We start from the raw sequence: 23,284 nt of genomic DNA, 5'->3' as shown, positions 1-23,284 counted from the left end.
TAAACTTCTTTTTCAGGTCCTTAGATCTATCCAATAACGATTACGAAAGTAATTGTCAAGATTTTGCAATCAATACTTTGAATCACTAAGAATTGTATTGATGCCGATCTACTCATCTAATCAATCAAATCTATCACAAAGATAAACCGATTATAGTTGGATCCTTTTCCAGCCGAAACAAGTTTTGTGTACACCAAAGATTATGAACCCAAATATCTTCTTTGTCTTCAAATCTTCTTTGATCTTCAATAAACACCTGCACACAAATAACTTGAATCTCTTGTGATCAATCACACACAGAACATAATCTGTTAACAATGGATTATCACAATACGTATTTAGATCTATAAAGAGTCTAAAGATCCCCGTCGAAACTTCAATCTAGTTTGAGTGAATCTTATATCAGAAGAGAAGATTCTCAAGCATAAACAAACTGGGTGCAACCAAAGTTTAACAACTGTTAGTCAATCAAATCAATCGAAAACTAATAATAAACTGCAATTATCTAGTTTCCCACCAATGGTACTAATAGAGCTTCTCAATCCCAAAGAAGTCTTTAAACTGAGCGACCATAAGAGATTTCGCCTAATTAGCCTACTTTCCTCTCCGAATAAGCGGCTCCACCAGTAACAACACAACTAGGTAGTTTTGCTGGCTCTGAGGATTAGTTTGCTCGAAATGCAAACTTCAATATTGATAGACCAAGGAAGTTTGGACACCAAGTAATTTCCAAAACCGAATATTCTCAAAGATATGGAATAAACACAAAATCGGTTTTCATAATTTCTGGAAATGCTCTGTCCAATTAATGACCGAAATCTCAGTAAAAAATCTCCAACTAGTAAATGCACATTACTAATTTTTATTATCTAAAGATATGCATTTTAATTGCTGGAAATTAAAAGCATATAAAAACTAAAAACCTTAATTAAAATATTCTCAATTTATTTCGATCCTGGATTCTCCTTTAGCTATTAAGGAATATCTTTGAACAATAAAAGATAAGAGTTACTGCACACGTTCAAAGTATGTCGACATCTTTGCTTTGTAAATCCTTTTTCATATTTATAATCTTGGAACCAATTTTCCACACTTCCAAACAAGTTTAGAATTGGTTCATCTGACTTCCAAAAACTATGTGATTGGTTATCCTATCAAATCACCATTAACGGGTTTCACGGTTCTACCTCAACATAAAGTTTCGGTTCTACTCCAAGTGGGTACTAGGATCGGTTACACTAGTTACCATAAAATGGCTAACTAAGTACTAGGATCGGTTACCACTTTTTATGGTAAAACTTGTGATCGGTTGACCAAGTTATAGGATCAGTTACACCAACTTACTAAAACTTGTTAAACCTTTTACAAGGATCGATTACACTATCTCTTGTGATCGGTCACACCTCTTACTAGGATCGGTTACCCAATGGCTAGTATTTAGTTACACCAAATTCAAGATATCGATCTTACCATCTTAGGTGATTACTTAAGATCGGTTTTACTAATAAAAGTCATACCAATACGAAAGTCAGGCCTTGTGAATAGTTTTACCAAGATACATAAACAAGTTATGAGTGGTTATACTAAACACACATATTGGTAATTCAAAATATTTGCAATGAATAATAATACCAATAAGCCTAGCGATTTTCGTTTCGATTCACAAAACAAGTTTATGAATTTACTTCCTTTAAACGAATGTAAAACATTGTTTCCTAGGACGAAATCTTCACCCATAACCATACATAATCACAATAGCATTCATACGATTATGTCGGTCTTATATACGAAGTTCAAAAGATAGACGTTATACTTCGTATTGTAATTCCTTAATACTATATTTAACTAGAGTATAATCATTCACAGCTTCGCAGTTATGTTTTCAATATGCACGACTTGAAAGATACGTTAGGGAATGAAACAGTTCAAGTCAAATATTACTAACCTCAAGTGGAAGGATGATGTCGTCGTTGTATCTCCTTACTTCTTCACATTTTTCAAGTCTTCACGTAATACTCGTAAGTCTCATATCCTAATACTTTCAAGCTAACCTATACGAAGTTGACTCTAGTAAATAATCAAGCGACTCTTTCAATGAGTTTTCGTTCACTAAAATATGACAACCAAACTTGGCATACCAATGGTTGGTGGGTTCAACCGAGCTATGCTCCAATAATATTCCTCTTTGTCAATTTTAGTGACAAAACTCTTACATCATATGGATAAGAAAATTACAAGAATTCATTACACATACGCTTGATTCCCAAATTCAACAACACAATAACCTGTATACATTCAATCCTTTAAATGCCGCTGTTGACATTATAATAACAAAGTTAATACTCCCCCTAAAGGTAAGATAGGTAGATTTTCAATACGCACGACTTTGTTATTTCCATCGTCATATGATATGTTACTCCCCCTTAGTCTATGCTTTACTCTTTCGTTAGATATAACGTTTAAGCACCATTGTCCTTTCCCTCAGTGATACCAAATCAATACAAATCAATATCAATATCACTTGTTTACTCCATATATTTTCCCCCCTTTTTGTCACAAAATGACAAAGGTACGAGCAAATAAACGACAAACCGAAAGGATCTTACAAATCTTACTAATCTTACAAAGAGACTTGAAAAACCTATAAGAGTTAAGCACGAGGGTTCCACACACCATTTTTGATAACCAATATCAAAACCGAAACTACAAAGTAATTTTGTTTTGATATGTTATCAAGGAAACAATTGCCCGAAGCAATTTTCCCTAATAGTTTAGCAAACCAAAAATCGACTTAGCACCTTAGTTCCTTTGCTAAACCGATTGCACAAATACAATCGCTTGTTCGATAAGACCAAAATAAAGATCAGAATTAACTTTATTTTTCTCATCAGGCTCTAGTTATTCTCATCAATAACTCAGACCTTTTACTTTTAAACAAGACAAGTACTAGGTTAGTTAACTAGCATTTCTTATTAAGGCATTCGATTAGACTTGAATAACCGAAACCTCCACTTTGATAAGTCTAACTAAGATCAGAATTAACTTAGTTTCTCTTATCCAGAATCGAATTGGACTAAACAATTCATCCCGAAAACTTTTTCTTTTGTTAAGCCATAAACAATTCATACAAACCAAATAAATCAACTTGCATAATTATTTACCTCAACCGGAAGCAATTGAAACAACATAAACATTAAAGTACTGCAATTGCACCGTAATTCATAACCCTAAACAATTGATACCAAACAATAAAGCAAGATAACTATAGTTTTTCTTAACCGGAAACAATTGGATCATACACACATCCATACACAAATAATGGAATAAAACATCAATCGTACCGAAATTTTGTTAAGCAAAAGCAATAAATATATGCAATAAAATCAGGCATTTCTTAAACAAGAAAATGATTAACTAACAAATTTTTTACCTCAAGCTCCGCATCTGCTTCTCCCCATAAAGATATGTCATTAAGTGCAAGTTCACATAGAACTCTCCCCCATTATGTTGTCATCCTCTCACAAAACAAAAGAACAACAACAAAGAGCAACCTTTACCAGAGAAAGGTTGAAAGCCAGTTTTAACTATTGCAATGCAAAATTTGAAACCCCAAAACACATATGCTTTTATGCTAAACCAAATGATTCAACATATTGTGACTTTTTCACATATTGTTTCAATCGGAACCCCTCATAATCCTTTGATAAAGCCTACCAACATGGGGTAGAAATTAATCCTGCTAAACCAAAAAGTTACCCAAACTATAAGGGTTCACACATATGAGATCGAATATTAAGTTCATGAAAACCGAAATCAAACATCCCATAAACATACATATCAATAAGATAAAACATTCAAGCACATGCTATGTAATCAAAAACTATCACAAGAAAAATTATAAACTAATAATTTTATTCATAAATAATAGATAGTTTTATTCAAAATAGACCTTATACAATTATTAAAAGAAATCAAAAACTGATGTCTATTTTCTTTGCAACTCAATCCTTCATATCAGTGCTAAAGGAAGGCAAATTATTACTTTCAGTCTTCAGCTTGTGAAATTCTTCAAGTAGATAACCTTGTTGCTTGACCAGAATTTCTTGCAGCTGAGAAATTTACGTGAAGGATTCTGCAAGAGCATGTAATTCTGTTTTTGATTGAACACAGAAGTGTGTCAATGCTTCAATACACTGATCTTTCTTCAACATATTCTCTCTTTCCTTCTTGCTAAGCCAATCTATATTTTTGATTTACTCTTAACATCAAGAGAAGACGCAGACTTATTCTTAAGTTGATCTTTCTGATCTATCATCTTATCAAGAGAAGATGTTGGATCTAGACTCATGGTTCAGACAAGGAATAACCAAAGAATGAGAAGGATCTTTTATAATTTTCATACTTCTGAAAATATAATATTCCTATAAATACAAATATCTCAAATATTTTCAATTACTAGATTTTATTCCCATAATCGACACATAAGTGCCTTGATTTTTCTTCTTCCTCACTCAAAGATTTGGCACATGTGATGAGGAAAGAATTATAATACCGATCAGTTGGTATTAGTATGAGATTTTCTCTCATTACGGAATTTTGAACAACCAGAGTGTTCTTGATCTAGTATAGTATGAAAGGATCTCCTTTTGTTACCTCGAACTAACGAAGTATCTTGAGATTGACAGGAGTTGCATATGCAACTTTTAGCAATTCTGTTTTTGAGACAGTTTTTGCTTCTTGTCTTATTTTTCACTTTACCATTAGATGATTTAATAACATCGGAAGAAATATCCATTTTAAAAATGGGGAAACCACTAATGGAGGAGGTAGAAATAAGATTGAAAACTAATGCAATATTAGCCATTTCCTCTTCTTCAGAATCATATGAATCAGAGCTCTCATATAGAATTACATCCAGAGCCTTGCTTCCAGTGTATTTCTTAAGATTGGGACAGTCTTTAGCAATATGACCAAACCCTTTACACTTAAAGCACTGTGTCTGATATTTATCATCTTCTTCATGATCCTGTTTGACAGAAACTCGATCATGTGGACGGGAAGATTGATGAGTATCTTTTATGAACTTTTTACTTCTTTTCTTTAAGAGATCTCGAAACTGTCTAGTAATCAAAGATAATGATTGTTCAATGTCATCATCAGAATTTTTTGCAATCTGTTCATATGAATCATCCATCTGTCTATTCCTCTGCATTGGAGCTTTCGGAACTTTTGCAGCTTTAAAAGCGATTCCTTTTGTTTGAATAGACTGTGATTCATGATCAAAGATCTTTAACTTTCCAACGAGTGTTCTTTGTGAGAGTGTTGAAAGATCATTTGCTTCTATGATTGCATGCTTCTTAGATTCATATCTAGATGGCAACGATTTGATAATTTTGCACACTATATCCTTTTCAGAAATAGTCTTTCCAAGAGAGAAAAAAGCATTAATTATCTCAGAGAGTTTAATATGAAACTCTTCAAAAGTGTCGTTGTCATCCATTCGAAGGTTTTCCTGTTAGAGCACTGCTCGGTCAAACTCGCATGCGTTGCTATCTCAAGCATGTTTGTCAATGTTAGTGATCAAAACTATAAGTCTTGATTTCTAGTCTATTATAGCTAAGTCTCGGACTAAGATAGTAAGTGTAGTTGAGCTCAAGGACTTCATGGCGACTCATCATAGAAGTGGAAGAACTACTCAAGGAACCGGTGGAACTTCTCGATAAAAAGGTATGTGAAGACTTAAACTTATCTGTCACTCAAAAATCTCTCTATTCTATCTCCTAATTCTTGAGACAAAAGTCGTATGCTATATATATAGACTTACATTATACACATTTGGTATTTCGAGCCGAGTATACCTCGCATATCTATATCTCGAAATATGTATTGGTAAGCATTTCGCTTCGACCATATTTTTCTTTACCTAGTGACGCAAGTCATGTATGTTTCGATCATCTTGAAAATTGCTTTAACAATAAATAGTGTAACAACTATATAACATCCTCTAAGAATGTTTCAATGATTGGAATGAGAGTTTAGATTACATAACCAAAGTGGACATAAGTATGTTGTGGAAACACATATGCGCACAAGTCCCATGCTGGAAATCAGCTAGTATCCAAGTCCGCGAACTCGGTCCGCGAACTGCCGAAGTTCTCAAACCCGAGAACTTCTACTGAGTTATCAAACTATGTTGCCTGAGCCAAGTCCGTGAACCCAGTCCGGGAACCAGCGAAGCTCTCGAAACCGAGAATTTCTGCTGGAGTTTGAAAACTCTTTCCAGTACTTCAAGTCCGCGAACCTAGTCTGCGAACTTGTATAGGTTGTATATCAAAATAGTATTTCTGAACTTAACTCATAAATACTGAGGAATGCTTTTGCAAACCGTGGCTATAAAGTTCATGAACTGATTCATGTGAATCGAATCATCTTTGCTTCAATTGTGTCTTTTGTAGTATATGAGATTTTCTTGCAATTGAACAACTCTCTAACTAGTTCATGTGAGTCATATGAACTTGTTATGGTGAAGAAGAAAATGGCTGGTATGAAATGCTCAAATGGCTAACCTTTTGGTTGACTATTATTGAACCAACAATGCGCACGTTTGGGTACGATTAACAAACCTAGAAGCATGCAGTTAATTTGTGTACGACAAGCTAAGATTTCGATCTAACGGTTGAGATATATTAGCTTGAATCTAAATCAGGTTTCATCTAACGGTGGATAACGTTTTCCTTGTGAGCAAGGCGAAACCCTGATTTGAAAGATGTTAGAGCATAGCTCGGTCAACCTCGCATGCATTGCTATATGAAGCATGTTTGTCAATGTTAGTGATCAAAAATATGAGTCTTGATTTCTAGTCTATTATAGCTAAGTCTCGGACTAGGATAGAAAAGTGTATTTGAGCTCAAGGACTTCATGGCGATTCATCATACAACGACGAAGATCTACTAAACGAACCGTGGGACTTCATCAACAAAAAGGTATGTGGAGACTTGAACTTATCTATCACTAAAAAGTCTATCTATTATATCTCCTACTTCTTATGAGACAAAAGTCGTATGTTATATAGACTGGATCATACACATTTGACATTGCGAGCTGAGTATACTCTACTTATCTTTTTCTCGAAATCATGTATTGGTAAAGAATTTCGCTTTGATCAAGTTTATCTTCACATAGTGACGAAAGTCATAATGTTTCAATCACTTTGAAAATCGCTTTGACGAGAAATAGTGTAACAACTATATAACGTCCTCTAAGAATGTTTCAATGGTTGGAATGAGAGTTTAGGTCTATATAACCGATGATGGATATAAGCATTGTGTGGTAACACATATATGCATAAGTCATATTCCTTAATTCGAAGTTTTCGAACTTTGTTGATTGAGAGAAACCGGAGGAATTGGCTTTGCCAAGTCCGCGAACTCAGTTTGCGAACTCAGTCCGCGAACTAACGGAAGTTCTCGAACCGAGAATTTCTGCTGAGTTTGGAAAACTCTGTCAGTTAACTTAAGTCCACGAACTTGTTTGTGAACTTAAGTGGTTATGATCTAAAGATGTGCTCTGAACATGAAACTTAAATTACTAAGGAATGCTCTATGCAAACCGTGGCTAAAGTTCATGAGCCGATTCAATAGAATCGAATCATCTTTGTTTCAATTGTGTCTTTTGTAGTTACATAAGATTTCATAGCAATTGAACAACTCTCTAACTAGTTCATTTGAAGTCAATTGAACTAGTTATGGTGAAGAAGAACAAGAGTAATATGAAAAGCTCATATGGTTAACCTTTTGGGTTACTATGTTGAACCAACATACACGTACACGTTTGGGCATGGTTTTCAAGAACCCAGTAAACATATACCTCAAGTGTGTGTGACAAGATAAGTTTTCGATCTAACGGTTGAGAAATATTAGCTTGAATCTAAATCAGGTTTTCATCTAACGGTGGATATGGATTGCTTTGTAACTAAGGCAAAACCCTGATTTGAAGACTATATAAAGGAGACATCTAGCATTGGGAAAAACTAATACCCACATGTCTGTGTGATACTAGTGCGCTCGCTAGAGTCGATTCTCCTTTAACCTTTGGTTTTCTTCTTCTAAAACCAGGTTAACGACTTAAAGACTTCATTGGGATTGTGAAGCCAAACCGATACTACTTTTATCATAGTTGTGTGATATTATCTTGCATCTTGTATCATACGAGTACAATCATATTGATTGGATTGATATCGTGAGAGTTCTCCGATAGGCAAGATATAAAAGTAATCACAAACGCCTTCGTCTCAACGTTTGTGATTCCGCAACATCTTCTTTCGCTAGTCGATTAAGTTTGTTGTGAGGTGATTGATTAATCTAGGATGTTCTTCGGGAATATAAGACCGGATTATAAATTGGTTCCTGTCATCTTGATTATTATCAAAAGACGGAATCAAACTTTTAGGGTTTATCCGTGTGAGTCAGATTTATCCTTTGATAGACTTTTCTGTGTGAGACAGATTTGTTTATTGTTAAAGCCTGCGATTTTGGGTCGTAGAAACTCTTATTTGTGGGTGAGATCAGCTAAGGGAATCAAGTGCACAGTATCCTGCTGGGATCAGTGGCGTAGGAGTGCAATTGTACCTTGGATCGGTAGGAGACTGATTAGGGTTCAACTATAGTCCAGTCCGAAGTTAGTTTGTAGTAAGCTAGTGTCTGTAGCGTCTTAATACAATGTGTATTCAATCTGGACTAGGTCCCGGGGTTTTTCTGCATTTGCGGTTTCCTCGTTAACAAAACTTCTGGTGTCTGTGTTATTTCTTTTCCGCATTATATTTTATATAATTGAAATAATACAAGTTGTGTGTTAAGATCATCAATTGGAAATCCAACCTTTGATTGTTGATTGATCCTTGGACATTGGTCTTTGGTACCGTCCAAGTTATTTCTTGTGTTTGATTAAAGACTCTCTATTGTTTTAGCTTGAGTAAATCAAAACAAGTGAGAGATATTAACTCCTTGAGATACTTTAATCTAGATTGAGTCTGACTGTCTAGTTGATTCTCTAGCAAAGTATTTTGAAGTTAGTCCATACAGATTGTTAATCGAATTATTGGGTGGTGTTGTTAGACCCACGCTTTTCAATTGGTATCAGAGCAGGAAAACACGGTAAACCTAATAAGTTTGTGTTTGTTCGTTCCTTATAAATTGCCCTATGGGAAATTTCTTCGGAAAGCTTGCTCCTGGCATCTGTAACGCACGCCAGAATTTCATAAAGATTGCTCAGAGATTATTATGGTTAAAACCCCTTGGTTCTCATAATAATCTCACTTCATCTAAAAAGGAAGATTTAGATGTTAAGAAGCAATCAAAAGAAAAAAATAAAAAGAAGGGAAAACGTTCAATACACTCAAGGATATGGAACCTCACCAGATTAACTCTTGATCTCTATGAGGAATATTATCATGACGGATCAATTGATAAAGATCTGTTTAAAGCGTTCGAAGGCGTTCTTAAATTCTTAGAAAAACTTAATTCTGATAAGTCTAAGAATCTTTTCGGAAAGGGTATTAGTTGTGTTAAGGTTGTTAATACTGTACAACCCAGAAATCGAAAATACCCTTCTTCTATCCCGAACAAACGAAGGATAGAAATCCCCAGCTTCCCTGACTATCATCATTATTTTGATTATACTTCAGGGACTGTTCACACTTATCAACCAGACATGTCGCATGAGAACTCCTCTACACATTATGCCTCTTGGTAACAACGATGGAATTTACCCCATTTGTACATCTCTTGAAATGAGGCAAGAAATGGTTTGAGTTGTGTACAGTTGTGTTGTACTTGGCTATAGCTTTCTATTGCTTCTGTTTTCTTTCACTTATATGTTGGATGCATATCTTAATGTGAAAAGGGTCTAAGAAAATCCCTTAAGTATTATGAAAGTCACGGTTCGTGTTCAGCCCAAGCCCATGAATGACGGATTTATATGTATGTGGTCCGCGAACCTTCTTCTTCCTTATCTTCCGTCCGTGTACGTGAACTAGGGTTTGGGGTTCTCCACCATTAGAGCTTCTTTGAAGAAATCAAGAGGGAAGGTGTTTGAAGTTCTCTATCCAAGTAAGTATTATCCTCTTGCTCCTCTCAAATTCTTAGAACTATGGTGAAATCTAAGGACACAAAAAGGAGTTCCAAAAAGTCAAAATCCTCTAGCTTGAATCCATCTTATAACCAAAACTCTCTTAGAATTAGGCTTGTGAATGATTCTTGTGAAAGAGTGTTTGATAAGATTGCTGATAAGGGTTTCATTCTAGAAAAGAGGATAGATTTCTCCAGTGGGCATGAAGAGGATTTAGTATGTTATTCAAAATTCAAGCTTGGAAATATCTTTGATGGTCTAGGTCAAGGATTTGATTCTCTTATAAGGATTTTCTATGCCAATATTCATGATGTTGATCACAACAAAATGGAATTCAAATCCATGATTGGTAAGAAAAGGTTCCTTGTTGATAGAGATTTAATTTCAAGGATTACCAATATTCCGTTAGGAAACGTACGACTTCCTAGACCTTGTGATGAACGTCCTTCATGTGATGATATCTCTACGGGGCTTTGTGGTAAGAAGGTCATTTGGAGTCAAAGAAAGTTTCCCACTAATGATCTTAGTATTGCCTTGATGGATTTTGGAAAACTTGGTATTCCCAACCTTTGTCCCTCCACAATTGAAAATTCTTGGTGGAGTAATGAATTTGCAGAATTGGTTTATTTCCTTAATTCGGGTATTTCTAGTCTTGATGTTTGTGGATTCATTATCTCTCAAATGATCTCGATGACTTCACCCGTCAAAATGTTGGGATACCCTTGCTTGATTAGTCGTATTTGTCAAGATCGCGGTTGTAAAACTATTGGCAACTCTCTTGGGGTCCCCAAATTGGTTCGTCCATGTACCTTTAGGCGTGTAAGGGAAAATGCTCGCAAACGACAAAGAATTGCTTCTCTTGATTTTAGCGACCCTACTACAATAAACTCTTCAAGAAATTCATAAAGGAGTAAGGAAGGTTGATTCAAGAGTAATGTGTGTTCAAGAACAATTGTCCTTGGTTGCAACCAAGTTTCCCGAGCTCAAGGAGGATTTGAACGTAATTCAAGCATCTTGGAATATCTCTGATGAGGAAGAAGATGAGTAATTCGTGTTCTTTTTATTAATATCTAGTATGTATTCTTTTTGGATTAGTTGGAAGAATAACTAGTGCCTTGAATAGCAGTGATTGTGACTACACATAGCTATTTTTGTTTTCATCTTCTTATTGTTATTTTTTAGGTTTATGGTTTTAAATTCTAAGAATATTTGGAGGATGATGGTTATTGTAGTATTAATCTGTTTGATTTTGAAGTATTGCAATATTCTTATGGGATATGTATTGCTTGCATCCGTGAACTTGAAGGTACCATATGTTGTCAAAAGTAAAGTCGTTTATAAATTGATATTCGTATTGATGAAAGGACGAATGGACTTTTGACAATTACAAAATTTATGCCTATGCAGTCATGTATTTAATGGAAAATAGGATGAAATCTTTTGTAAGACAAGGATAAATTCTATTATGTTGTTATGCATATAAAGATGGAAAATAGAATAGATCCTTGTATGTTATCCACGGTATTGATCTTCATTGATCCATTTTGTTATGTATTACCATGAAGGCTCCATTGTGTATCTCATGTTGAGCACGATACAACTAAGTCGATTAGTTTTGGCTTTTTTGGTTGTTCCATGAGGTGCTATATGTTGAGCACTCTTGAACTAAATTAATCATCTTGATTGGTTATTTAGTTATTTGCTCCGAAACTATTCTTTTGTGACAATTAAATTGATTACTTCGGTGATTAGTTTGATTGTATATTCCAATTAGATTAATTATAGGTTCACTTGTAATTAATCTAGTTGAGTTTTCATATATTCCACAAGTTCTTGTGTTGAGTATATGAAAGGCTATACTAATCATGTTCTTTGGTTAATGTAGTCATATATTCCGTAAGGTTTTCCTTATGCTGAGTATTTGAACGGTTAAGTTAGTCATCTTCATGTGATTGGTTTAGTCGTTGCTCCGCAAGTTTACTTATGTTGAGCGCAATAAATTAAATCGATCATTTTTGTGGTTTGACTTAGTTGCATATTCCAATTAAATTAATCATGGGTTTACATGTGATTAATTTGGTTAAGTATTGGATATAGAAAATCATTTCTTTGGTTTTTGATGTCCAATTAAAAATCCTTCTTTTCCTTCGAAATTAAGGTCGCTCTTGTTGTTCTTTCGGGAATGATATCAAATGGGGGAGAGTTCTTTTGAACTTGTGCTTAATGGCAATATCTTGCGGGGTGTGCGGATGTGGAATTTTATAGGGGTTATCTTGTATCTTAAAACTCCTTGATGAATGCATTTAGCTTCGGATTTATGATTGCATCTAAATTAAGTTGGTATGTATTTTTTCTTTTAGTCTATGAGATGTCTCTTGTGGAAATTTCATTATGATCCCGTTCTTTTACCTTTGCCAATTTTATTGACAAAAAGGGAGAGAAATAATGTAGTTCACACTACAAATACATATGGTTTTGGGATCATTGTGTAAGGGGGAGTGGTTTCCATAATCGAGATGGAGTATTGACTAAGGGGGAGCGATACATATTACCATACTATTGTTGTTAAAGTCGTGATTCAATTGGACTTTGATGTTACATAATAATACTATGTCACTGTATAATAATGATCGAGAAAGACAAGCCAACTACTGCATCATTCAAACCAGAACTGTCACAAGAATTACCAGATTCCACTGCATTATTAGACATACCACCATCATGTGGCTTCAATACACCGTGAATAGGGAACTCAGTACCATGTCCGTTAAAAGGACCTGCAATAACATCTGTCTTATGTAATTTTGAAGTAAACGCCTTTTCCCATGCATGGATGTGAATACATTTAAATCACAGCCACATCTGCATGTCAAGTAAGACGTTTTCCCAAGCAGCAAAACAATCTGGATTAGTCTTTATACGTGTTCTGCAGGTTTCTTTCTCCTTCTCTATGGGGAAATGCTTATCTGATATATGGCGATAGACGACACTATTAGCATAACCCCTTCCATAAACTCCACCTACACATCCATCATATCCCTTGAATGGGCAAGGAACCTTATCACCCTGTGAGGTTGATGTTGATGGGAGTTGAGATGGGGTGAGGGAGGAGATGATGATGTGGATGCGAACTAAGACGATGAAGACGATCCCAAAAGTGAATCTACAAATGCATCAATGCTGCACTGATGAGACTCATATGCAGTTTGATTAACACAACCTTGAGGGATGGAACGTAAGCATTGTGTCTCACTATACCTAGACCTAGTAACTCTTGGCATAGTAATTCAGAAAAAACAAACAACAGAAACAGCAATCACTACCTCTGAAACTCAACAAGATTGCGAGAATATCAAATTAATTCGAAAATCCAATCCAAAGAGAGAACCAGAAGACAATTATGACTCAAGGAATGGGAAGTTAAGAGTTCAAATTAGGCAAACAATCCCAATTGAAACCTTAAAAGACCATTCATTGAAACACTAATTAAACATCCAGGAAACTTCAAACAAACTTCAAACTCAGAGCACTGTACTCCTCTATGATGAACAAAAACCCCATGTTACTGCTTCTACACACACCCAACTCTTCAAAATACCTCCTGCTACTACTAGTCACACACACAAAAACATTTAACCCCAGTTCATCAACACCAAACAATAACCCCACTGCAGAATCCAAATACAACAAACAATAACCCTACTACAACAGCAAAGCCTTCAATTTTCTACAGGGAACCCCAAAATACTAACTGCTCAAAGAAACAGCCTGAAAAACAACCGCTCTCAAAGACGAGATCAATGGCAGTTTCTATACCCTCTAAATATGATGAATCAATCATAAAGCACAAAATCAAAACAATTACTAAAATTGTTAACCCTAAACTTCAAATTCAAACACCCATAATACTGTAACATCAATTACTCACACAAGAAACCAAATCTCAAAACCCCTAAATCGAATTTCAAAACCTTTGCACAAATCTGCTACACCGAATACTTATACAGAGCAACGAAATCACTTACAAAAAACCAATTGGTGGTGTGAATCCTTAAAACCCAGAATAGCATCCAGCATCAATCGACGAAAACTCTCACGGATTTATGAACTCTGCACGGAGTTATAAAGCAAAAGGAAGAAAAACCAATAAAAAACCCTAAATTCAAAATACAACACCGATGATACTGAATCTACAAACCCTAAATTCACAGAGAAGAAGAAAAATCTCTCAAATAAGTTCTTACACAGCAGGCAAGCGAGCAACAAGCTGCGCCGCAAGACCTTTTTGAATTGCAAAGCCTATCCTTTTAAAAACAAACTCTCTCGAACCCGGGGTCATGACATTACTGTGCATGACTTTCTGGACTCTCTTGAGGAGTCCAACCGCCTCTGGAGCCAAGAAACCAAAAGTATCAAAAGAAAAGGGGATAAAAGCGTGTCCATTATCGATACATGCTTTCTCGTGCTTCGTTATTAATCAAATTTTGAATAGTAATAAGAAGAATTGTCATTCACTCGGACTTTGTTGAATTGATTCTAGACTTAAATATAAAAATACTAATAATAAGAAATTATATACAAAATATTATCACAGGATGAAGAATTTACTGGGACTCAGGATTTCATTGTTTTTCATATTCAAGTGGTTCAGAAATTAATCCTAGGCAATTATAGCTCAAAATAAAAGTAATATTAACTATATTCTTTGCCAAAGTAGATTTCATAAAACATTAGTTGTAAGTTGTGAGCATGACGCATCAAAAGTAATTAAAACTAAGCATGCGACATCAGACAAAACAACAAATAATTAATAGAAATCATAAAACAATTAAATTCTATGCAAATAGTTATAAAAGAATTAATTTAATTGCCACATGGGTGAAAAACAACTTCCTTCGTCGTCCCAGTGATGGGTTCTAGCTCCGCATGGTGAAAACACACTCAAAGGAATTTTCCATTGCTCAAAAGGTGTTTACAAGGATGAAAATATATGAAAAACAGAGATTTGTAACGCTTATAATTGTTTCAAAATAACAGTTGCAATGAACGATAAAAGATAACTGCCATTGACACTGTAGCATAAACGACAATTTTGTAGGGTCTAATGTTCTTCATGCACCAGCAGAAAACTATTTTCCTGCCACTTGATTTTTCACTCTGTTCTCGATCTAAACTTCTCCCAAACTCTCAATCCCCTTCTCTGACCCCCAAGAACTTCTTTTATAATCGACAGGACCTCAAAATATCTCGAGTTAATGCCCAAAATCTTCTCTTTACTCCTCTGCATATTACCGAGATTTCTTTCCCTATTTAACTCTTCTACGCGTCTGTAAGCTGCCAACTTCTCTTTTTTCGCTCCTACACGCTTATGTTGCATCTAAGCACACTCCAAATAGACACAGAACATGTCTTAACTTCTGCAACTCGTGAAAAACATCTTTCGTAAATAAGCTGCCTTGTTTTTCTTCTCCCGGATTATTTAGCCAATTGCAGTCGAACCGAAGACCAAAACCAATCCGGCTAGGCCCATTCAAGTCAGCAAAAAGAGTTTCATCCGTCGAGTCACTTTAAAACATCTTCAAATTACGAACCTTAAATTCTGCCATAGCCTGTGAGCTTTTCCCGCCAAAATTGAAATTTTGAAACGATGAAGATGGAGTCCCCCTAACCAAACAGGGGGTGTGAATAGCAGATGCCCAACTGAGGCGCCCCGTAGTAATTGAGGTGCCCCTTATCCAAAGCTGGGGTCCGTTTAGCAGTTTTCCTTCGGGGGTGTTCCACATAATTTTTCGAGCCGATTTTTCCAACAATGTATTATTTCCCAAAAATAGCTACAAAAACACAAAATACCAAAATAACACAAATCCGAGTACCAACAATACAGAAAATTGAGGACAACTTAGACATAAAAATGTGTCTATCATCTATCTTACCTAAGGCAGCCCTCAACTGTAAAAGTGTCATGTCCAATGCCTACTACGGAGAAACCCCATTGAGGTCAACACATGCGTGTTTTCCATTAGCCCATCCAAAAATAAGAACGTCTGCTGGCCTGAGTATGGATCTTCCCTCCAGTGGGTTTATCGAAAAGTTGACAGCCGCTTCTTTCTTTGCTGAAATACCAACTCGCCATAATACATCATATAAAGTATCTCTCACATGATCATATCTATATTTAAAACCAGAATCTACTTTACAATGGACTGCATGTTCCCCATATGTGTCTAAGCAACCTTGAAACAAGCAGGGAAGCGTGAATTTGGAGGGTATAAAGGGATCATTAACATGTGTTTAAGGATGGATCGATACTCCACGGGTGATATCTTCTGTCCAAGGCCCTCAATTGGAATAACGAGAAGAAAGTCATGGGAATGCGCTGCTCGCAAGCAAGCAACCAAATACAGCTTTCTGCCTGTATGATAACTCTTAAACTCGATCCATTCCTTTAACCACTTTACCAAAAAGAGCACTCGCCAGGTTGCTTTGTGCTTTAAGGGGGGCGGTGTCCTTACGGGTGAAGCTGCTAAAGTCATAATCAGGAAGAGTTGCTTGAACAAAAAGATCACAATAAACTTTTGGTAAAAGTTATGTCTTGGTCCGAGTGGGGATAGTATTTCTCTTCTGCTTGCCTTCAAAGCCTTATGAAAATTGTCATCCATGCCTTCCACTCCCCCATCCCTTAATATGTGATCTTGTAACCCCCAGGATTGCACACGTGATGCTAGAAAGGCATAATATGACGCCTCCTTTGCAGTGTATAAGCCAAGGACTCCATATCTAATAGGTAGGGTGGATAACCTCCACTGTAACTACCCAAAGAAAGGACCCCCCACAAACCACGATTCCATATACCACCTCTCTCAATCCTCTATCAAAAATATCCACTGCTTCTGTAGTGTATTCTGGGAAACAAATACGAATCCCAAAGAGCATCTTGGAGATGCCCATACACACACGAAGGAGTAACAATTCACTCTAAGGATCATGGAGCTTGGATAAAACTTGCATTAAATCTAATGCCTTCTCTGCTCTCCTAACGGAAAGTCCCTTTACAAACCCATCATCAAGGATGACCGCACCACCCAATAGTTTGACCCCATTACCTCGCCTTGATATTCCAGCAGGGAACATCCCATCCCTTACCTTCCATCCATCACAAGAGGGCCAAAAAAAATTTGTTTTCTTAATATTCAATATAAGCCCCAGCTCAGGCCCTTCTATCTGGATAATTGTGAGTTCCTTGGCCACTTATGCAGTGTCACCAATAACAGTACCATCATCAAAGTAGCAAGCCTGTAAGGATAGTGTGCACTGTTCATTTATCTTTGCTATAAGCTAATGAAGCACCAAAGCGAACAACAATGGCCCCAAAGGGTCCCCTTGTTGTACTCATGTAGACGAATAAATATAATAGTCTCCCACATACAATCTTGCAGGTTTTCCATACAAGTATTCAACCCACGAAGATGTAGATGAATATAGCTTACGTACCTCATGAAGCATGGCTGTTCGGTCAACTAAATTAAAAGTATTGGTGAAGTCCACAGTTAACATGGTAAGGCTAGCATCTGTATGATGTTTAATGACATACATGTTCACAGCATGTAGGATTTCCTCAACGCCTCCTGAGACACCCACCCTAAACTAAAATTCCTGTAAGTAAGTTGTTATGTCTTTGCCAACCCCCTCCATTGCTACCTTGGACACAAGACGATGCAAAATCGTCCCAACACCAATAGGACGGATGCTTTTGTCCAGTTTAAGGAGAGGTGTTAAGGGTGCTGATGCAATGAGCTCCGCAAGGTTAAGTGGGCATCTACCGCTCAACCACAAATTAACCACCCTTGTTATTTCCGTGACTAAGTGAGCAGCAACAATGGAACCTTCGCCAAAAAATGCATCCAGCAAATGTTGTGCCCGAAGGCCATTCTTTCCGCACAAATTTCCTTTGGGAAAGACTTAATAAAATTCAAAACAGTCCCTTCTTCATCTAGAAAAGGTATATCATGCAGCGGAATGTTTGTTTTGCATGGAGGGGGCATGGTCGTATGTTTATCTTCAAGCGCTTTTCGTGTCTCCACATTGTTAGGCGCTACCCCCGATGAACCGATGGCGTTGACTGCAGCAGTGAAGTGTCCATCTGCTAATTTTCGTAAGCAGGTTGAAACATTGGTTAGCTTGTTGTCTTCCTCTTTAGCGTCATCATCAGCATTTTTAAAACCTCCAGTTCGTGGTATCTGTAGAACCTCCCTAAAAAGCTGTTGTGTTCCACCGGTTTCCCCCCAAGTTGCTAGTGCATGAAGTATTTGTGTCTGTTGCATCGCTTTACAATTCCCTGACTTGCACTCTGCTCTACCCTGAGGTCTGAAAACTCGCAGCGTACAACGAGGAAGTAACAACAATCTACCCAAATTTCTAATCAGATTAAGTTCTGCTGCAACCTTCAGAAGTGCAGCCTTTAAAGCGTGGGAAAAAGACAGCCCACACCCTATTAAAATGATCTTCATAGTGCGAATATGAGCTCGAAATACCGCGTCCAGTGTCTCAATTTTAAGATCAATGTCACTGTCCAGCTGAAGTGTGATTGTGTCAGGCCGTGGTACCCCTAATATTGTTCGACTACATCACCAACAACTGTTGCAGGCCTAACATCAATGTCTCCATGTTAGCACGCCCTACTCCAGGATAGTATACCGATCCAGTCAAAACACAACCATTTCTTCAATGTCCTCAGAGTATTCTCTAAACCAACGAACACATTCAAGTCACAACTGATGGTCTGCTGAAGTGCATTCTTCCTATCCATGTTGCAGAACTGCAATCTCTTTAAATGAGAGATTAAACATGCAAATACCTTACTCCTAATTCCCCCATATAGGCACCCATGGAAATCCCTAAAGGGGAAAATCATAGCATCCTTGCCCGTATGCATCATTCAGGAGAAAAACCAAACAGTTACAGCACATGCACAAAAACACAGCAGGACCGAAGAACAGGCAGTTCTTGTAGTGTATCAGGTCTTGCTCAAATGCAGAAAATTAAGAAGAAGACTATACACTCAGAAAACTAAGAGAAAAGAACACTAATTTAAAAAAACAAAACAAAAAACAAAAAAAATACCACTCAAGGATTTTATTGAAAACAAAGAGTAGTAATTACACAGGTGTTTGAGGATGAAAATAGTTTCTGCTGGTTTCAGTAATTTCATGTGATGTGGGTGAGAAACAAGTCTAAACCCTAAACAATGTACTGCAAGGGAGTACTTTAGGTTCGAGAGATCAATCTGTACAAGTCCGGCCTAAACCAAGAAATGGCCGTTCCAGACTAGCTTCGGTCACAAAGTAGAGGAGAAGGGTTGGTTTTGGGGAGGGAAGCGAAGAGACTGTTGAGACCAGAATAGTTGATTCTGGAAGAGTAGTTGTTTTGACTTGTATCAGAAAGCGTAAGCTAACAGATGGGAAAGCTAACAGGTGATTTCTGAGTGTTGTATATTCCTGACCAAAACTTGTTGTTCGGTGGAAATAAGTAATGCCTATTTATACAAGTCGAAGTGAAACGTACTCTGGTCTCATTAAGAAATGGAAAACGGGTGCGTAAATGGGAAGAGGTGGTAACTGGTAACGCTTGGAATTGATGTTCCATAAAATAAAGCGTTTTACCATTACTCCCTGTATTTACTAACCGCCTCTTCCTTATGACACTTTCTTATAACGAGCGTAGTGTACGCCGCACGCTGTAAACCGCCAAACCAATACCCAATGAGCATCCCCCAGTTTGTGACATGTGTTGATGTCTCGAGTGTTTTCGTGGAAAATATGTAGCATGTTGTTGTTGTCTGGCAAGTTGAGCTTGGGAGACTTGCCCGCTCGGTGGTGACCTTCAACGGTCGAGATTTTGCATCTTAAGAGGAAGGTAGCCGTTGATTATTGCAATCTTTCGTTTGGTAGCCAGTGGCATGAAAGTATGATCAGTATGGCTTTAATATGGCCCAGTTTAGGCGCGGCCAAAAGTTAGAGTTTTGGCTTTATTTAGGCGCGACCAAACTAGGGCCAAAGGTTGTCATGTGTTAGCTGGTAACCTTGGATGGCTAAGATCTGCATCTTAGATGAAAAAGTGGTTGTTGATTGTTGCAGGCCTTCGTTTTGTTATCCGCATAGGGAAGGCCGGCATGGTATAGCGCGGCAAGGTGGTTTGCATGCCATTGGCACATGTGGCATAGCATGCCTTGGCGCGGTTTGGCATGGCCAAAACTAGGGTTTTGGGCCAAAGGTTACCATGTGTTGTTTGGCGACCTTGGACGGCTAGGATTTACTTCTAGGATGGAAGGGTGGTCGTACATCGTCGCACGCCTTCGTTTTGGTAGCCGCATGGGGAAGGCCGGCATGGTATGGCGCGGCAAGGTGGTTGGCATGCCATTGGCACATGTGTCATGGCATGCCTTGGCGCGGTTTGGCGTGGCCAAAACTAGGGTTTTGGGCCAAATGTTACCATGCGTTGTTTGGCGACCTTGGACGACTAGGATTTGCATCCAGGATGGAAGGGTGGCCGTTGATCGTTGCACGCCTTCGTTTTGGTAGCCGCATGGGGAAGGCCAGCATGGTATGGCGCGACAAGGTGGTTGTAATGCCATTGGCACATGTGGCATGGCATGCCTTGGCGCGGTTTGGCGTGGCCAAAACTAGGTTTTTGGGCCAAAGGTTACCATGCGTTGTTTGGTGACCTTGGACGGCTAGGATTTGCATCCACGATGGAAGGGTGTCCGTTGATCGTCGCACGCTTTCGTTTTGGTAGTCGCATGGGTAAGGACGTCATGGTATGGCGCGGCAAGGTGGTTGGCATGCCATTGGCACATGTGGCATGGCATGCCTTGGCGCGGTTTGGCGTGGCCAAAACAAGGGTTTTGGGCCAAAGGTTACCATGCGTTGTTTGGCGACCTTGGACGGCTAGGATTTGCATATAGGATGGAAGGGTGTCCGTTGATCGTCACACGCTTTCGTTTTGGTAATCGCATGGGTAAGGACGGCATGGTATGGCGCGGCAAGGTGGTTGGCATGACATTGGCACATGTGGCATGGCATGCCTTGGCGCGGTTTGGCGTGGCCAAAACTAGGGTTTGGGGCCAAAGGTTTCCATGCGTTGTTTGGCGACCTTGGACGGCTAGGATTTGCATCTAGGATGGAAGGGTGGTCGTTGATCGTCGCACGCCTTCGTTTTGGTAGTCGCATAGGGAAGGCCGATATGGTAGGGCCAAGGCCAATGGCGCGGATGGCTTGGCATAGTGGGGCCAAGGGTTTGGTACGGACGGCTTGACATGGTGGGGCTAAGGAAAGGTGCGGTTGGCTTGGCATGATGGGGCCAAGGGTTTGGCATGCCATTGGCGCATGGTGCGGCTAGAATGGTTGGGGCCAAGGCAAGGCGCGGTTGGCTTGGCATGGTGGGGCCAAGGGTTTGGCATGCCATTGGCGCATGGTGCGGCTAGCATGGTTTGGGCCAAGGAAAGGTGTGGTTGGCTTGGCATGGTGGGGCCAAGGGTTTGGCATGCCATTGGCGCATGGTGCGGCTAGCATGGTTGGCATGCCTTGGCGCGGTAGACGTGGCTGGCATGGTTTTCCTTTGGTACAGTGGTGCGGCTGGCTTGGTTGGCATGCCTTGGCGCGGATATGTGATTGGCATGGTTTGCCATTGGCACAGTGGTGCGGCTGACATGGTTGGAATGCCTTGATGCAGAGATGTGGCTGGCATGGTTGGCATGCCTTGGCGCGGAGATGTGGCTGGCATGGTTTGCTTTTGGCACAGTGGTGCGGCTGGCATGGTTGGCATGCCTTGGCGCGGAGATGTGGCTGGCATGGTTTTCCATTGGCATAGTGGTGCGGCTGGCATGGTTGGCATGCCTTGGCGTGGAGATGTGGCTGGCATGCTTTTCCATTGGCACAATGGTGCGACTGGCATGGTTGGCATGCCTTGGCGCGGTAGCATGAGAATTAGGGTTTGGCATAGATGATGTCGGTCAATGTTAAGGGTTATGCCGTGGAACATGACACATAAAAAAAGGTACCCTGGTAATTCTTACGTAGGCATGCTGATCGATTCAATAAATGTGCTAATGGTCATAGTAACGTCTTGTCAGTTGTACGGGTTTACGATTTTAACCCTAAGCTAAAAACCACCATCAACATTAAGTCCCCTGCTTAGCTCGGAACAGGAGCATTGTTGCGAGGTAAGCATAAGATGGTAACGGGCAAGGACAAAAATCGAAACGACAATTCATAAAAAGATGGTAAGGAAGGTCCGACTAACCTTTTTCGAGAGGTAAGGAGAGTCAATGATCCTCGTGTTTGGCGGCCTTGCATAGATTTTATTCGTGGTGTAGACCGTGAAGTGGTGAGATGAAGATCGTCGGCTTAGTTTGGCTATGCATCACCTTGGCTGGGTTAAGCAACATCATGACGCTGGCTTGGCGAGTTGTCGGTGTTGGTGCGGCAAGTCACAGCGCGGCAAGATGGTGCAAGGAAATGGCGCATTTTGGTGAGGCAAAACATGCGCAGACGGCTTGGCATGTGGGGACAAGGCATGGTGCGGTCCTGGAGAGGAAAGCATGGCGGACGGCTTGGCGTGGTGGGGCCAAGGCAATGGCGCAGTTTGGTGAGGCAAAGCATGCGCGGACGGCTTGGCATGTGGGGCCAAGGCATGGCGCGGTCCTGGTGAGGCAAGCATGGCGGACGGCTTGGCGTGGTGGGGCCAAGGCAATGCCGCGGACGGTCTTGGCATGGTGATTGGTCTTCGCGGGCCCGATTGCCTCTTTTCCTTACTTGAATCAAATAGGAAGTCCTTTCCTTATTCAAACCCCCAAGTATCACGCCTATAAAAGGAGGGCCGGCCTCTCCTTTTACTTCACACCTATTTTTTTTTATTCTGGCCGTGTGGTAACAGTAAAGCAGACGAGCGAATCCCAGGTATGTCTTCCAACACTTCCTCTTTAGCTTGCTTTTCTTGTTTTTTTTTTGTGTTAGTGCAAACCCTAGCTGTAGGCGTACCTTTTCATGAACTTATAGAAATGTTGTCCTTATACGTTGGTATGAATCCTAGCCGTAGGTATGCTTTGCACGAACTTGTAGTAACATTTAGGCGTGAATACCGTAGTAATGTTGGACGCCTCAAT

At 39.0% G+C, this 23,284-nt stretch overlaps 1 long non-coding RNA gene across 1 annotated transcript; it reads right to left on the bottom strand.

Moving 5' to 3' along the window:
* Positions 1-12,685: 12,685 nt before the first annotated feature.
* Positions 12,686-14,412, bottom strand: LOC113323281. The gene is made up of 2 exons (XR_003347523.1): positions 14,151-14,412; positions 12,686-13,288 (listed from the first exon to the last, which is right to left on the bottom strand). It is a non-coding gene; the product is annotated as an uncharacterized LOC113323281 (long non-coding RNA).
* Between the last annotated feature and the right edge of the window lie 8,872 nt (positions 14,413-23,284).

The sequence above is a fragment of the Papaver somniferum genome, chromosome 11, assembly GCF_003573695.1.
Source record: "Papaver somniferum cultivar HN1 chromosome 11, ASM357369v1, whole genome shotgun sequence".
Lineage (NCBI taxonomy): Eukaryota > Viridiplantae > Streptophyta > Magnoliopsida > Ranunculales > Papaveraceae > Papaver > Papaver somniferum.
Note: the sequence above shows the minus strand (reverse complement) of the source record. Positions and strands in the feature narration are given on the sequence as shown.